Genomic DNA, 18,934 nt, shown 5'->3' with positions numbered 1-18,934 from the left:
CTGAGGCAGGCCCCATTATGATGTCAGAAAGCTGGCTCTGGAATCCTGAGGGCTCCACTATGACACGTGCAAAGTTCCGTCTGAACTTTATATAAGACTGTGAGGCTCAGTCAGTCACTCAGTGTTGCCTGAGAGGGCAACACTGCAACAGCCGGCCGCCAGGCTGTCTTTTTTTTGCACATTTATTTGCCTCCAGGAGGCCACAAGAGGGAGACAAGGGACTGCAAAATGGAAAATAGGCATCCACCAACTTTACAGACAACTTCTCTTTGCTCCTACAACCTCCATCCTTGCACAGTTTGTTATTCTTCCAGGTAACATAGTAACAAATCCAAATTGCTGCTCTCTTTGTAGGCAAGCAAGGGTTTGTTGCAACTGCAATTCTTACTTCTTCTTGAAATGTAGGGACGACAGTACATTCCATCACATCCACCTAGTGTACACAGGTAGGTCCATTGTGGCGGGTAGGCGGCTGGCTGCTTTAATGGCTGTTTGCTGTTCCCCTACTCCACTCCACTCCACTATTTGACTGTGGTGCTGCATCAATCAGTGGCTGGCTCAGGTGCAGCTCTTTAACTTACCTAGGAGGGAGGGAGGGAGGGAGGGCGGAGAGAAGACAAGGAAGGTGAATGAGCTGTTCCAATGTGAAATGCCGGAAACACAGAAACACAGAAGACACACACACACACACACACAACAAGAGGTGGCAATGTATTCATTAATTGCATTTAATAAATGAGCTCATTATCACACATGACTGTACAAATGCATTGTCCAACAGGTGTTGAAATAATGGGATTAAAAGGGGAGATCCCTTCAGAAAGACAGAAACAATGGCAAAGAGAAAAAACACTTTTGGAATCTGATTTTAGTCAACACATAAGGGAAGGGTGCACCGGTCCTGGAAATACTGCAATACCAGGTCAATGCGTGGAGTGGACAGAGCAAGCTCTATTTCCATCTCCCTGTTCTAAAAATCCATTTAATATATGGTCCCCAGATAGGGGACGTATCAGATATTAAACTGATAAGAACAGATAAGGTTCCAACAAAGTTTTTTATTGGCAAAAATATTATATTTTACAGACTTTTTTTTAAAATTGAAACCACAAGATAAAATCAATGGCATAATACATAAATATTCATACATTTAAATGAATACAAAAGTAATAATAATAAGACCAGTAATACAGATGTTATAATAAAAGTACAGAACAATAGCAGGATAAAATTTATACAGGGCATAAAAGACATAAAAGAATAAAACCATTTTTATTTACAATGTTATGGTATTCCACATTTGCAAACACCACATGGATGTTGCTTCTTTTACCCCTAGCTGCTTTTTGTCCCTAAGATAATAAATGTACATTTCACTTAGGGCATATTTGACACAATTTTTAACATCAATAAAATCATGTTTAAAAAGCAGAATGTTCCTAACCTTCCAGATGGCATTCTTAAAACAGTTTAAAATGATCCAACAGACCATTTGCTGTTTAAAACTTGGGCAGTTAAAAAGACCATAAAACACGTATTCAAATTTAAGATCTTTAAGACCGCAGGCCCATTTCAACAATGGGCCTACCTTCCTCCAAACCTCCTGTGCATATGGGCAGTTCCAAAACAGGTGCATTACCGTCTCGTCGTCACCACACCTGTCTCTCGGGCACTTGGCTCTCGCCACCAGTCCTCGCCTATGCTGGAATTCACGGGTAGGGAGGCACTGGTGAACGATTGCCCAGGCAAGGTCCTTGTGCACATTTGCCATAAATTTCCCGAAAACGTTCCGCCACACCACCTTGGACCTTGCCTGTGAGAAATTTGAAACTGCCAGTGTATCCTCCTGCCGCCTACAGGAGAGTGACACTTTTTTCTGGTCCCCCAATATGTCAGGCTCCAATTCTTGGAGACCTAGGAGCCTGACAGTTTTTTCGAGCACCGCATATTGTTTTGGGGGACACAGAAGCACAGGAGAATTCAAAGGGACACGAAACCATCGTTTAAAAATCATGCCCGTAGCGTACTTTAAAAAGTAGCTAAAAATACCATCAGAATTATACATTTTAAAACAGAAGCAAAAGTATTTAATGTAAAAGAAGTTAAAAAGGTTAGGAACATCTCTCCCGCCATTGTCCTTACATCTGTACATAAAATCACGTTTTAGTTTTTCCATTTTGGAACCCCATAAAAACATAAAACAGATCCTGGTCACTTTTTTAATATATAAAATTGTTGGAGGGAAAACCATAGCTACATAAAGCATTATGGGTAATAAAACAGATTTAATTATTAAAACTTTTCCCTCCATGGTGAGATTTCTCAAATTCCACATTAAAACCTTTTTTTCCATTTTGGCAATTACTGAATCCCAATTGGGTCTCCCATCGTTTTCTTGATTAAAAACAATTCCTAAAATTTTTATCTGATCCTGCTGCATGTTAACTCCTGGTGTCACAGAGGAATCCCATACACCAGTATAAAAACAGTCACATTTATCAACGTTTAATTTAAAACCAGAGGCTTCACAAAAAAAGCCGGTGTTCCTCAATGCCCTTCTCATAGAAGCGGCGTCTGGGCATAGGATGGTGGCGTCATCCATATAGCCTAGGATTTTTACCTGGTTCCCCCTTCCTCCAGGTATGGGCACGCCTCTGATGACTTTATCATCTCTTATTAGGGTGAACAGAGGTTCAATGGCACAAATAAAAAGGAGCGGAGACAACGGGCACCCCTGTTTCACCCCTGATAAAAGAGGAACACCTTTAGTTAAAAATCCGTTGATAGAAATTTGGCTAAAACAGGATCGATATAAAAGCTTAATACGTGTTAAAATAATTTCAGGAACAGCCATCTTTTTAAGAACCATAAAAAGATATTCATGGGAGACCCGGTCAAAAGCCTTCTCGAAATCTAAGGATAAAATAGCAAGGCTTTGACCCCTTTCTTTAAAATACCAAATGATGTCACGTAAAATATTCAGGGACTCAGTAATTGACCTCCCAGGTACCCCACATACCTGGTTTGGATGGATTAATTTATGAATAAAAGGTTTAAAACGGATTGTTATTAGTTTAGCTAAAATTTTACAATCAACGTTTAAAAGAGTAATAGGGCGCCAGTTTTTTAACTGGTCCTTCTCACCTTTTTTAAAAATTAAGGACACAATCCCCCTCCTCCAGGAAGGGGGCAGCTCTTCAGTAATAAAAACTTCCTTATACAATAAAAACATGTCATTCTTTAAAATTTCCCAAAAAGCATGATAAAATTCGATGGGCAGACCATCTTCCCCAGGAGCTTTCCCATTAGAAAAACTTTTAAAAGCAAATAAAAGTTCCTCCAAGGTAATATTACGGGATAAAACTTCCTGGTCTAAAATATCTAGCTTGGCATCAAGGGAATTAAGAACATGTTCTAAAAAGGAAGGATCAATATTTTTCTTGTTAAAAAGAGATTGGTAGAAATTAAAAGCAGAATTTAAAATGCCGACCATAGTGGTTTCTCCTTCAAGGTTTAAAATGACATCTCGTTTATCCATTACCTTTTTGAAGAAGAACCGGGAACACTTCTCGCCATCCTCGAGGTACTTTACATGTGAATTAAAAATTATTTGTTTCCCTTTCTCTTCTATGGCATGTTTTATTTCAGCTTTAAGATTTAAAATATCATCATCAACATCCATACCAATCTCCTTCAATTTAAAAAGTACATGTAAACGTTTATTAAGAACATAAAACCATTGTTTTTTCTCTTTTGCTTTCTTCTTACCTGCTCGAATAAAAAAAGCTCTGATTTTGGGTTTAATGCCCTCCCACCAGTGTAGCATAGGCTGACTGGGCGCTCTATGGGACTGCCAACACTGGTAGGTCCGCACAAACTCCTCTTTAATGATGGGGTCCTCCAGGAGTGTGGTGTTTAGTCTCCAGGGACCCCTACAAGCTTTTTGCTCTCCCTCTAGCTCCAGGTGCACCGAAAGGAGCTTGTGATCAGATAAAATATTTGTTAAAAGCAAACATTTTTTGGGAATAAAACTATTAGAAGTGAAAATAAAATCAATTCTGGAGCTCACTCTTCCATTGGACCAGGTGGGGCCTGGGTCCGCAGGCAAGAGTTCCCTCCAGCAATCTTTCAATTTAAAATCACCAATAAAATTCTTGAGCAGGTAAGAAGTACGGTCAATTTTTCGATTAAAATCCCCACCCTGCCGGTGTTCTCCATCACGTACACAGTTAAAATCACCACCCACCAGCAGGGGGGTAGACCCAACACAAAACAATGGTAAAATCTCTAATAGTTCTGCCCTCTCCTGTTTGGTAGGAGGGGCATAAACGTTTAAAACACGAATTAAAATTCCATTAAAAAGCAAATGTATTAAAATAGCTCTGCCGGGCATGATTTCAGTCACTGTTTGGATGGAGATAAAACGACCTCGGCAGAGCAATCCAACCCCCGCAGAGCGACAGTCATTTCCACCAGACCAGACTGAGGGGCCTAGTTTCCAGTCCATCTTTAAATCTTGATATTCCAAGTCATTAGGGATTCCACATTCTTGAAGCAGGCAAAGGTCAAAGTCCACAGTCTCTAAAAATGAAAATAAAGCAGTCCTGCGGACAGGGCTCTTTAGGGACCTCACATTTAGTGAGGCGACTTTGATAGGAACCAACATAGTCTTAGTTGAGGTCAGAGTCCGAACCAGAAGAGTCGTACTCGGAGATCAGCTGCGAGTCTGGACCCCCTTTTTGAGGGGTCAATAAATCTTGGATGTTGGTAGGGTCAGAGCCAGATACGTGGGCGGCTCCAACCCCCACACTGCTCTCATCCGAACTCCGATAGGCAGCTTTCCTCCGAACTCCGGACTCCTCTTCCTCTCGCTGTCTCTTTGCAGAATGGCTCCTATCCATCTCCTCGAAGTCGCTCTCACCCATCTCTGGCCCCTGGCTGAAGATATCGCTGATGTCCTTACTGGGCAGCTGCACAGGGGCCTGTGAGGTCCCATCACTCTTGGCAACCTTTGCCTGCTTACGGGGAGCCTTCATCGCAAGCCCCTCCACAACCGCAGTGGAGGAACTTTGCTCCGACCCCCCCGTTGACCGGTAATGGTCAAAACGAGGCTCCAATCCAGCATATTTTAGGGTTTTCTTAATGGAGCCCTCGTCTGACACAGAGTGTCTCCGCTCCATGCCCACACTCTTGGGACAGGCGTCAGGTCCTACTGCAGAACCTACGGAGCCACGACGCCTGTCGCTAACCACTGCCTCAACAGGGTCCACTGCAGGCGGAGCAGAGGACCTGTTTGCAGAGGTGCCGGTCAACTTATGTCCAGCAGAGTCAGAATTCCTCCTGCTCTGCCTGGACCCGGTGGAATCCCTATGGCCGTCCCTCGAGGCTGACATCGGTGGGCCCCCCGATGGAGCTGTGAAGGACTTTGGCCTGGACCCCTCAGTCGTCAATGCTCGTTTTGGGGCATTACCAGCGGCGTCTGCACATGTTGCAAACTGCCGCTCTGGCCCTGGTCTGGGTGGCCCAGATTTCGCTCTGCGGGGGCAATCTTTAAAAGCATGCCCAGTCATGCCGCACAGATTGCACAACACCTCGGAACTGCATTTTGCCGCCACGTGTCCAACCTGGCCACACCTGTTACACTGCACCACATGGGGCCGGTCACAATGTTCTCTGGTGTGGCCATATCTCAAGCAGTTCCGGCAGGCTATTGGCATCTGGGGGTAAAATAAGAATCCTCGATTCTTCCCAATGGCAAAGTTCTGGGGTGGGTGATGTAAGCCTCCAATGCCATTGGGATCCTGGCGGAACTTCACCCAATATTTCCTTTTGCCGTTCCAGAAGCTCTGGGTGTTCAAGATTTTGTGTGAGAAGCGGACCTCCCTGCAGTAACGACTGAGGAAGGTTTCAATGTCACACTCTGAGACAAATGGACTGAACATGCACATCACGAGCGGGACTTCTTCCTCCCCGTAGAGGAATAAAAAGTTCAGTCCATTTAGCCGCTCCTCACTCTGGTCCGCATCAGACAATCTTTTGTGCATGTTGTCGCAACATGCCGCGGCCGTAAAGGATATGGTGTACCGACCGCGGCTTTCCTGGTCATTGAGACACAGGATGTCCGCCCGCTTGAGCCCCAGGAAGTCCAGCAGAATCACCTCCACAATGAAGCGAAGGTTCTTCCGCTGGCGATGGCCTTCTTCCACCTCGATGCGGACGGACTGGCGCAACCGGGTGTCCCCGGATGCAAATCCAAATGTAAATGGCATTTTCAGTGCCTGGGGGCTAAGCCTGTCCCTTATAGCAGCAAGGGCTCAGATTCCACAATTAAGTGGAACCCTCCCCCAAGGCCAAGGATTAGGGTACCCCAGACACCTACGAAGCCCGATAAACGCCCTCGGAACGCTCTTAGAAAAACGCCTCAAGGCCGGTTGACCTCTTGGGTAAGGCGCGATCGCAACTCGTTGTCCGGGGGCTAAGCCCACTCCCCAAATAGCAGCAAGGGGGTGAAGTCTCTCTGTGAAAAGAGACGATCCCCCAAGGCCAAGGAGCAGGGTACCCCGGACACCTCCCAACAAAACCAGATGCAGAAATACTACACCTGATCTTGTCAAAAGGCCGAGAAGCGATAACCCGAGCGGCCCTTGCCTTGCCCGAGCCTGTCCCATACTGCTGTTCACCCCTTGCAGCGATTCAGCCTACTCCTAGGCAATTCCATGGGGCCCTGCAGGCTCACACACATTTACAGCTACTAAGCGGGAGGTGAATAAAGGCCGGAGAGGAAGCCAGACAGGATTTGCTTCTTTTGCTTGCACCACAATGCAGTGCTGAAAGAGGAGGAATCTACATAAAAACGCCTTCCTGGCAACGCCCAAATGCCCTCCTGCCATGCAGATAAACACTGGCAGCGGCAGCAAGTGCATGCCCACAGCCACCCCTTGTTCCTTCACACCTTGTATCAGCTTTAATCCAGTCCTGTGCTGCCTGCTGAGCAGCACTGAACAACACTGCCTGGGCCCAGGCTTTTATCTCTGAGGCAGGCCCCATTATGATGTCAGAAAGCTGGCTCTGGAATCCTGAGGGCTCCACTATGACACGTGCAAAGTTCCGTCTGAACTTTATATAAGACTGTGAGGCTCAGTCAGTCACTCAGTGTTGCCTGAGAGGGCAACACTGCAACAGCCGGCCGCCAGGCTGTCTTTTTTTTGCACATTTATTTGCCTCCAGGAGGCCACAAGAGGGAGACAAGGGACTGCAAAATGGAAAATAGGCATCCACCAACTTTACAGACAACTTCTCTTTGCTCCTACAACCTCCATCCTTGCACAGTTTGTTATTCTTCCAGGTAACATAGTAACAAATCCAAATTGCTGCTCTCTTTGTAGGCAAGCAAGGGTTTGTTGCAACTGCAATTCTTACTTCTTCTTGAAATGTAGGGACGACAGTACATTCCATCACATCCACCTAGTGTACACAGGTAGGTCCATTGTGGCGGGTAGGCGGCTGGCTGCTTTAATGGCTGTTTGCTGTTCCCCTACTCCACTCCACTCCACTATTTGACTGTGGTGCTGCATCAATCAGTGGCTGGCTCAGGTGCAGCTCTTTAACTTACCTAGGAGGGAGGGAGGGAGGGAGGGCGGAGAGAAGACAAGGAAGGTGAATGAGCTGTTCCAATGTGAAATGCCGGAAACACAGAAACACAGAAGACACACACACACACACACACAACAAGAGGTGGCAATGTATTCATTAATTGCATTTAATAAATGAGCTCATTATCACACATGACTGTACAAATGCATTGTCCAACAGGTGTTGAAATAATGGGATTAAAAGGGGAGATCCCTTCAGAAAGACAGAAACAATGGCAAAGAGAAAAAACACTTTTGGAATCTGATTTTAGTCAACACATAAGGGAAGGGTGCACCGGTCCTGGAAATACTGCAATACCAGGTCAATGCGTGGAGTGGACAGAGCAAGCTCTATTTCCATCTCCCTGTTCTAAAAATCCATTTAATATATGGTCCCCAGATAGGGGACGTATCAGATATTAAACTGATAAGAACAGATTTTTTTTTTTTTTTAAAACCATTTCAGTTAGTTATAAGCAACTTATAATGTTTCTCAAAACTTGAAAATCAAATCCACGTTGCTTCAAACTTATCATCATTCTGGTTTGTTCTTTATTTTTTCTTCAATTTACATAAACAATCACAAAAAAAACAGAACAATATTACCTACATCGTATCAGGAATTTCCATTTTTTGAACTTCCATATCCCCTCTGAATCTAGGCCACCACCACGCTGTCTATCCCACAAATACATGACGTAAAGTCTAGACAAAATCATCCTAATACACTCATTTACAGGCACTAATTTCCTTTTAAACACTAACAAGTTTCTCACATCCCACAAACTTTCCATCACACATGCCATAATTAACCACATAATTCTATCTTTCATACGACTACTTGCACCCATTCCAAACATTGCTACTTTCCAATTAACAAATTTTACCCCCGCTAGTTCTTTACACAAACCACCCACCCCTTTCCATACTTCATACGAATAGTCACAATCCCACAACATATGTCTCACACTCTCACTTGCTCCACATCCATTCCTCGGGCAAACCTCAGACCTAATAAGATCCCTTCTTCTCTGCACTTGCCTAACAGGTAGGATATTATGCAGCGACATCCATACAATATCACGCTGTCTGTTTGACATACCACTCACCTTCAATTTACTCCATACACTCTGCACTTCATTAGACCTCAAACCTGCAATTTCACATGGAATTTCATTCGCACGTATTCTCTTCATCACCGCATTCTTATTTTTAAACTCACTCATTGGCACAGCAAGCAAGTCATTTTTCCTCACAAAAACCTCAATCCTCATATACCACACTGGACACTTGAAAGCCACAGGCACACTTGCATCTCTCTTTACCCAATTCAGACCATACAACATCCAACCAGCCAAGTATCTAATCATGAAACCAGTCTTATTATTCCTCTGCACTAACACAGACACCACTTTGATATAATTCAAAGCCAAAAATACCTCAACATTTGGAAAATCCAAACCACCATTCACACACATCTTATACACATACTCTCTCTTCAATTTTTCCATTCTACTCCCCCAAAAAAATGTAAAAATCATCTTTTCCGTCTTCTTAATTTTGTGAGTAGCAAAAGGGAAAACAACTGCACAAAAAAGTAAAATTGGTAACACAACAGATTTAACTATCAAAATTTTTCCCGTCAGTGTCAAACTTCTCAGTCTCCAAAAGTTCAGTTTTCGTTCTATTCTCATACCACATTCATCCCAACTTTCATTCCCTCTCAAATCCTCATTAAATTGCACACCCAATATTTTAATAGCACCCATCTCACAATTAACCCCATCCATTCTCACACTCCTATCACCAAAACACTTAAAGCTACATTTACCCCAATTCACTTTAAACGCAGACGCACTACAAAACAAACTCAACAACAATCTCGCTCTATTTATCTCCGCCTCTCTTTCACTAACAATCACCACATCGTCCATATAACCCAATACTTTCAGAAACTTACCATTACTCCCAGGAATTAATAACCCCCTCATAAATTTTTCCCTTCTAACCATACACAACAACACTTCAATCACACTAATGAACAGGACAGGGGACATAGGACAACCCTGCCTGACACCTGACCTTATCCCCACTTTTCCACTCAGAAACCCATTTACGAGAAACTCACTTGTTACGTTCCCATACAAACCTTTCACTGCATACACAAACTTTCTCGGAAAACCCATTTTACACAGCACACTAAACATAAACTCATGCGACACCCTATCAAATGCCTTTTCAAAATCCACAGATAGGACCATACATTTCTGCTTTCTATCCATACAGTCCCCAATCATATCCCTTAGTAACAACAAATTATCAGTCATACTTCTACCAGGCACTGCACACACTTGATCTTCATTCACCACTTCAGCAACAACCTCACGCATCCTATTGGCCAATACTTTACTAAAACACTTATAGTCAGAATCCAACAAAGTAATTGGCCTCCAATTTGCCAAATTTTTCTTCTCACCTTTTTTATATATCAGCACAACCACACCTTCTTTCATAGATTTGCTCAACACACCATGCTTCCACATATACTGGCATACCTCAAGCAAATCCCCACCAATTATATCCCACATCCTCACATATAATTCAATTGGGATCCCATCCTTCCCAGGTGTTTTATTTTTACTTGCACTCATCACCACATTTCTCACTTCATCCATGGTAATATCACCACACAGAGACTCACGATCTTCCTCTCCAAGTTTATTTTCCAACCCATTCAAAACCTCATTCATCAAATCCTTATCATACCACTTCTCTCCATACAACTGGGTATAAAAACCTTCAACTTCACTCATCACATCCTTTCCAGAAACACACTCACCCCTATCATTCAATAATTCATCCATATCATCCTTTTTACCACATATTTTTTTGAAAAAAAATCTTGTACATTTTTCATCTTTGTCTAAGTTCTCAACTTTTGATCTATATATAATTTTTTTCCCTTTTTCCTCTAATAAAAGCCTACTTTCATTCCTTGCGTCCCTCATCAAATCACTGACATCCACACCAAGCTCGCCAAGTTTTCTCAACCATTCTATTCTAACATTCAACTCATTATATTGGTTTCTTAGCATAGCTGCTTTTTTATAGCCCCATTTTTTAAAGAATCTTTTACATTCATTCTTCATCCAATCCCACCACTCCAACACATTCCCAAAAGATTCCTGCCGCGATTTCCATCCTTTATACGCATATATAAAAGCCTTCACAATTCTTTCATCCTCTAATAAACTTACATTTAACTTCCATACCCCTGCACCACGCACTAAACGAACATCCCCTTCAAAAGTTGCACACATACACACATGGTCAGAAAAGGTCACATCGCGCTGCCGCAAACTCATGCACCCCACATTTTTTGAGAAAAGCACCCGATCTATCCTTGATGTTACCCCTCCTCTATCAGACCTATAAGTGTCGGGTGGTGGCTTTCCCAAATGAACCTCAGCAGCATCTATAAAAGAAAAATCTTTGATTAATTGGTACAACTTTTTACCAGATACATCCATTTTTTCCCCTTCCGTCACACAGTTAAAGTCCCCAACCCAAATCGTAGGAATTCTCCCTGGCAAAAAAAAGGACAACTTCTCTAGGAGCTCTAACCTCTCTTCTTTTTTTGTTGCTCCATATATATTAATTACCCTTACCCTCCACCCTCTGACATTTATCTCTGCCAAAATACACCTCCCCACTTCCACCACAATATAACTTTCTAATTTTAAATTCCTATTCCCTAGCAATATTCCTACCCCATCATTTTTATTTATAGAAGAACCAGACCATATACATTGGCCATATGGCCATTCCTGTTCTGGCACAGGTTCCCTAATACCGCATTCTTGCAAACAATATACATCAGCTCCTAAATTTTTTAAAAAATCCAGAACTGCAGCCCTCCTGGGCTTAGATTGAATCAGTCGTACATTTAAGGATACGACATCAAATGTAGGTTTGGATGCCATATTTTAATTTTCATAGCCAGATAACCGCAGGTTGTCCATTTGCACTTCAGCCTTTGCCTTCTGGAGGCTGGCAACCTAATGTGAAGAAACTGGTCCCTTGATCTTCTAGAAAAGGCTCATCAAACGAAATCACTGATGAGGGGTATTCCTCCTCCCTTCCAGGGGTTACAGGGGGTGACGCGGCCAGCCTGGCTCTCTTAGCCCCCATATCCAGAATTTCGTCTGCAGGTCGGGTGCCTACAGTGGTAAAATCCCCTTGACCTCCAACTCCTTCCAGAAACACTTCATCCAGACTCCAAGAAACAGGAGGAGTCACGGGGACGTCGCCCTCAATTTCTCCCTCACCCTGTAGCCCAGTCTGGGCATCGGATGGGTGAGGAAGATCCTCCTCGACCGGGGCTACCTCCATGCCTGCCCCTTCCTCCACACGTACTTCTACTGGAGATGTGCTTAAAGAAGCCAGATAGTCAGCGGGTACCTCCTCGCCCAACCGTCCAGTTCTCGCTATCATCTCAGCCACTTGGCTCCTGGCTGCCTCTGCATATGACTTCTTCCGCAGAGGGCAGTCTTTGAATGTATGCCCTTCCACCTCGCAGAGATTACAAACAATGCGGTTGACACATTCTTTTGCTTTGTGACCCTCCTGGTTACATCTGGAACACTTCCCTGAATTTTGACATCCTTCCCTTGTGTGGCCAAAAACTTTACAATTCCTGCAGAAGGGAGGACACCTGGGAAAAAACAGATATCCCCTGTCTCTTCCAATGGAGAAGTTCGATGGAGGGAAATGGAAGCCTCCTGGTTCCTCAATATCTTGCCGAAACCGGACCCGAAATTTGTATTTCCCATTCCAGATCATTTCAGTGTTCAAGATTTTATTCTCAAACTTAACATATGCACAATGTCTAGACAGGAATGCCGTGATATCTTGCAAAGGTACATGTGCATTGTAGAGAAAAACAACCAGGAAGACTTCTCCTTCATCATACAGCAGGATAAAAGTAAGTCCTCCAAGCTCAGGATTGTTAACATTTTGCATCAAATTGTAATGGAAAGTATGGCAGGCAGGTAAATCCGTCAATATCAAGGTAAAATGACCAACCTTATGCTCCTGAAGACAAAGGATTTTCTTCCGCTCCACTTTCAAAATTCCAAACAAGATGTTGTTCACCAGGTGTCGTAGGTCCAGGGTCTTCTCTGATCCAACATCAACTTCGATCCGAATGCCGTACTTGACCCGGGTTTCCCCGGCCTTAGCGTGACGTACAATAACGCCCATGTCGATCGCCTTCCTGCCACTGGCTGTCTCCCTATAGCAACAAGCAGCTTAAGCCCCAAAGGGCGATGCTGCAGGGCCGAGAGTTCAGCACTGGACGCCTCTGGTTAGCCACTTGAGCTTAGCCAAAAGGCCGAGAAGCGATAACCCGAGCGGCCCTTGCCTTGCCCGAGCCTGTCCCATACTGCTGTTCACCCCTTGCAGCGATTCAGCCTACTCCTAGGCAATTCCATGGGGCCCTGCAGGCTCACACACATTTACAGCTACTAAGCGGGAGGTGAATAAAGGCCGGAGAGGAAGCCAGACAGGATTTGCTTCTTTTGCTTGCACCACAATGCAGTGCTGAAAGAGGAGGAATCTACATAAAAACGCCTTCCTGGCAACGCCCAAATGCCCTCCTGCCATGCAGATAAACACTGGCAGCGGCAGCAAGTGCATGCCCACAGCCACCCCTTGTTCCTTCACACCTTGTATCAGCTTTAATCCAGTCCTGTGCTGCCTGCTGAGCAGCACTGAACAACACTGCCTGGGCCCAGGCTTTTATCTCTGAGGCAGGCCCCATTATGATGTCAGAAAGCTGGCTCTGGAATCCTGAGGGCTCCACTATGACACGTGCAAAGTTCCGTCTGAACTTTATATAAGACTGTGAGGCTCAGTCAGTCACTCAGTGTTGCCTGAGAGGGCAACACTGCAACAGCCGGCCGCCAGGCTGTCTTTTTTTTGCACATTTATTTGCCTCCAGGAGGCCACAAGAGGGAGACAAGGGACTGCAAAATGGAAAATAGGCATCCACCAACTTTACAGACAACTTCTCTTTGCTCCTACAACCTCCATCCTTGCACAGTTTGTTATTCTTCCAGGTAACATAGTAACAAATCCAAATTGCTGCTCTCTTTGTAGGCAAGCAAGGGTTTGTTGCAACTGCAATTCTTACTTCTTCTTGAAATGTAGGGACGACAGTACATTCCATCACATCCACCTAGTGTACACAGGTAGGTCCATTGTGGCGGGTAGGCGGCTGGCTGCTTTAATGGCTGTTTGCTGTTCCCCTACTCCACTCCACTCCACTATTTGACTGTGGTGCTGCATCAATCAGTGGCTGGCTCAGGTGCAGCTCTTTAACTTACCTAGGAGGGAGGGAGGGAGGGCGGAGAGAAGACAAGGAAGGTGAATGAGCTGTTCCAATGTGAAATGCCGGAAACACAGAAACACAGAAGACACACACACACACACACACAACAAGAGGTGGCAATGTATTCATTAATTGCATTTAATAAATGAGCTCATTATCACACATGACTGTACAAATGCATTGTCCAACAGGTGTTGAAATAATGGGATTAAAAGGGGAGATCCCTTCAGAAAGACAGAAACAATGGCAAAGAGAAAAAACACTTTTGGAATCTGATTTTAGTCAACACATAAGGGAAGGGTGCACCGGTCCTGGAAATACTGCAATACCAGGTCAATGCGTGGAGTGGACAGAGCAAGCTCTATTTCCATCTCCCTGTTCTAAAAATCCATTTAATATATGGTCCCCAGATAGGGGACGTATCAGATATTAAACTGATAAGAACAGATACTACACTTGATCTTAGCCAAAAGGCCGAGAAGCGATAACCCGAGCGGCCCTTGCCTTGCCCGAGCCTGTCCCATACTGCTGTTCACCCCTTGCAGCGATTCAGCCTACTCCTAGGCAATTCCATGGGGCCCTGCAGGCTCACACACATTTACAGCTACTAAGCGGGAGGTGAATAAAGGCCGGAGAGGAAGCCAGACAGGATTTGCTTCTTTTGCTTGCACCACAATGCAGTGCTGAAAGAGGAGGAATCTACATAAAAACGCCTTCCTGGCAACGCCCAAATGCCCTCCTGCCATGCAGATAAACACTGGCAGCGGCAGCAAGTGCATGCCCACAGCCACCCCTTGTTCCTTCACACCTTGTATCAGCTTTAATCCAGTCCTGTGCTGCCTGCTGAGCAGCACTGAACAACACTGCCTGGGCCCAGGCTTTTATCTCTGAGGCAGGCCCCATTATGATGTCAGAAAGCTGGCTCTGGAATCCTGAGGGCTCCACTATGACACGTGCAAAGTTCCGTCTGAACTTTATATAAGACTGTGAGGCTCAGTCAGTCACTCAGTGTTGCCTGAGAGGGCAACACTGCAACAGCCGGCCGCCAGGCTGTCTTTTTTTTGCACATTTATTTGCCTCCAGGAGGCCACAAGAGGGAGACAAGGGACTGCAAAATGGAAAATAGGCATCCACCAACTTTACAGACAACTTCTCTTTGCTCCTACAACCTCCATCCTTGCACAGTTTGTTATTCTTCCAGGTAACATAGTAACAAATCCAAATTGCTGCTCTCTTTGTAGGCAAGCAAGGGTTTGTTGCAACTGCAATTCTTACTTCTTCTTGAAATGTAGGGACGACAGTACATTCCATCACATCCACCTAGTGTACACAGGTAGGTCCATTGTGGCGGGTAGGCGGCTGGCTGCTTTAATGGCTGTTTGCTGTTCCCCTACTCCACTCCACTCCACTATTTGACTGTGGTGCTGCATCAATCAGTGGCTGGCTCAGGTGCAGCTCTTTAACTTACCTAGGAGGGAGGGAGGGAGGGAGGGCGGAGAGAAGACAAGGAAGGTGAATGAGCTGTTCCAATGTGAAATGCCGGAAACACAGAAACACAGAAGACACACACACACACACACACAACAAGAGGTGGCAATGTATTCATTAATTGCATTTAATAAATGAGCTCATTATCACACATGACTGTACAAATGCATTGTCCAACAGGTGTTGAAATAATGGGATTAAAAGGGGAGATCCCTTCAGAAAGACAGAAACAATGGCAAAGAGAAAAAACACTTTTGGAATCTGATTTTAGTCAACACATAAGGGAAGGGTGCACCGGTCCTGGAAATACTGCAATACCAGGTCAATGCGTGGAGTGGACAGAGCAAGCTCTATTTCCATCTCCCTGTTCTAAAAATCCATTTAATATATGGTCCCCAGATAGGGGACGTATCAGATATTAAACTGATAAGAACAGATTTTTTTTTTTTTTTTTTTTTTTTTTTTTTTTTTTTTAAAACCATTTCAGTTAGTTATAAGCAACTTATAATGTTTCTCAAAACTTGAAAATCAAATCCACGTTGCTTCAAACTTATCATCATTCTGGTTTGTTCTTTATTTTTTCTTCAATTTACATAAACAATCACAAAAAAAAACAGAACAATATTACCTACATCGTATCAGGAATTTCCATTTTTTGAACTTCCATATCCCCTCTGAATCTAGGCCACCACCACGCTGTCTATCCCACAAATACATGACGTAAAGTCTAGACAAAATCATCCTAATACACTCATTTACAGGCACTAATTTCCTTTTAAACACTAACAAGTTTCTCACATCCCACAAACTTTCCATCACACATGCCATAATTAACCACATAATTCTATCTTTCATACGACTACTTGCACCCATTCCAAACATTGCTACTTTCCAATTAACAAATTTTACCCCCGCTAGTTCTTTACACAAACCACCCACCCCTTTCCATACTTCATACGAATAGTCACAATCCCACAACATATGTCTCACACTCTCACTTGCTCCACATCCATTCCTCGGGCAAACCTCAGACCTAATAAGATCCCTTCTTTTCTGCACTTGCCTAACAGGTAGGATATTATGCAGCGACATCCATACAATATCACGCTGTCTGTTTGACATACCACTCACCTTCAATTTACTCCATACACTCTGCACTTCATTAGACCTCAAACCTGCAATTTCACATGGAATTTCATTCGCACGTATTCTCTTCATCACCGCATTCTTATTTTTAAACTCACTCATTGGCACAGCAAGCAAGTCATTTTTCCTCACAAAAACCTCAATCCTCATATACCACACTGGACACTTGAAAGCCACAGGCACACTTGCATCTCTCTTTACCCAATTCAGACCATACAACATCCAACCAGCCAAGTATCTAATCATGAAACCAGTCTTATTATTCCTCTGCACTAACACAGACACCACTTTGATATAATTCAAAGCCAAAAATACCTCAACATTTGGAAAATCCAAACCACCATTCACACACATCTTATACACATACTCTCTCTTCAATTTTTCCATTCTACTCCCCCAAAAAAATGTAAAAATCATCTTTTCCGTCTTCTTAATTTTGTGAGTAGCAAAAGGGAAAACAACTGCACAAAAAAGTAAAATTGGTAACACAACAGATTTAACTATCAAAATTTTTCCCGTCAGTGTCAAACTTCTCAGTCTCCAAAAGTTCAGTTTTCGTTCTATTCTCATACCACATTCATCCCAACTTTCATTCCCTCTCAAATCCTCATTAAATTGCACACCCAATATTTTAATAGCACCCATCTCACAATTAACCCCATCCATTCTCACACTCCTATCACCAAAACACTTAAAGCTACATTTACCCCAATTCACTTTAAACGCAGACGCACTACAAAACAACCTCAACAACAATCTCGCTCTATTTATCTCCGCCTCTCTTTCACTAACAATCACCACATCGTCCATATAACCCAATACTTTCAGAAACTTACCATTACTCCCAGGAATTAATAACCCCCTCATAAATTTTTCCCTTCTAACCATACACAACAACACTTCAATCACACTAATGAACAGGACAGGGGACATAGGACAACCCTGCCTGACACCTGACCTTATCCCCACTTTTCCACTCAGAAACCCATTTACGAGAAACTCACTTGTTACGTTCCCATACAAACCTTTCACTGCATACACAAACTTTCTCGGAAAACCCATTTTACACAGCACACTAAACATAAACTCATGCGACACCCTATCAAATGCCTTTTCAAAATCCACAGATAGGACCATACATTTCTGCTTTCTATCCATACAGTCCCCAATCATATCCCTTAGTAACAACAAATTATCAGTCATACTTCTACCAGGCACTGCACACACTTGATCTTCATTCACCACTTCAGCAACAACCTCACGCATCCTATTGGCCAATACTTTACTAAAACACTTATAGTCAGAATCCAACAAAGTAATTGGCCTCCAATTTGCCAAATTTTTCTTCTCACCTTTTTTATATATCAGCACAACCACACCTTCTTTCATAGATTCGCTCAGCACACCATGCTTCCACATATACTGACATACCTCAAGCAAATCCCCACCAATTATATCCCACATCCTCACATATAATTCAATTGGGATCCCATCCTTCCCAGGTGTTTTATTTTTACTTGCACTCATCACCACATTTCTCACTTCATCCATGGTAATATCACCACACAGAGACTCACGATCTTCCTCTCCAAGTTTATTTTCCAACCCATTCAAAACCTCATTCATCAAATCCTTATCATACCACTTCTCTCCATACAACTGGGTATAAAAACCTTCAACTTCACTCATCACATCCTTTCCAGAAACACACTCACCCCTATCATTCAATAATTCATCCATATCATCCTTTTTACCACATATTTTTTTGAAAAAAAATCTTGTACATTTTTCATCTTTGTCTAAGTTTTCAACTTTTGATCTATATATAATTTTTTTCCCTTTTTCCTCTAATAAAAGCCTACTTTCATTCCTTGCGTCCCTCATCAAATCACTGACATCCACACCAAGCTCGCCAAGTTTTCTCAACCATTCTATTCTAACATTCAACTCATTATATTGGTTTCTTAGCATAGCTGCTTTTTTATAGCCCCATTTTTTAAAGAATCTTTTACATTCATTCTTCATCCAATCCCACCACTCCAACACATTCCCAAAAGATTCCTGCCGCGATTTCCATCCTTTATACGCATATATAAAAGCCTTCACAATTCTTTCATCCTCTAATAAACTTACATTTAACTTCCATACCCCTGCACCACGCACTAAACGAACATCCCCTTCAAAAGTTGCACACATACACACATGGTCAGAAAAGGTCACATCGCGCTGCCGCAAACTCATGCACCCCACATTTTTTGAGAAAAGCACCCGATCTATC

The 18,934-nt window shown here is 43.4% G+C and overlaps 3 non-coding genes and 1 pseudogene across 3 annotated transcripts; all 4 read right to left on the bottom strand.

The window, feature by feature from the left end:
• Positions 1 to 885: 885 nt before the first annotated feature.
• Positions 886 to 1,074, bottom strand: LOC142685181 (U2 spliceosomal RNA). Its single transcript, XR_012854722.1, has one exon. It is a non-coding gene; the product is annotated as a U2 spliceosomal RNA (small nuclear RNA).
• Positions 1,075 to 7,916: 6,842 nt separating this feature from the next.
• LOC142685178 (U2 spliceosomal RNA) lies at positions 7,917 to 8,092 on the bottom strand (annotated as a pseudogene).
• Positions 8,093 to 14,317: 6,225 nt separating this feature from the next.
• LOC142685236 (U2 spliceosomal RNA) lies at positions 14,318 to 14,508 on the bottom strand. The gene has a single exon (XR_012854746.1). It is a non-coding gene; the product is annotated as a U2 spliceosomal RNA (small nuclear RNA).
• A 1,286-nt stretch (positions 14,509 to 15,794) lies between these two features.
• LOC142685191 (U2 spliceosomal RNA) lies at positions 15,795 to 15,992 on the bottom strand. The gene has a single exon (XR_012854726.1). It is a non-coding gene; the product is annotated as a U2 spliceosomal RNA (small nuclear RNA).
• Positions 15,993 to 18,934: the final 2,942 nt, after the last annotated feature.

This window comes from Rhinoderma darwinii (genome assembly GCF_050947455.1).
Source record: "Rhinoderma darwinii isolate aRhiDar2 chromosome 5 unlocalized genomic scaffold, aRhiDar2.hap1 SUPER_5_unloc_12, whole genome shotgun sequence".
NCBI classification, from domain to species: Eukaryota; Metazoa; Chordata; class Amphibia; order Anura; family Rhinodermatidae; genus Rhinoderma; species Rhinoderma darwinii.
Note: the sequence above shows the minus strand (reverse complement) of the source record. Positions and strands in the feature narration are given on the sequence as shown.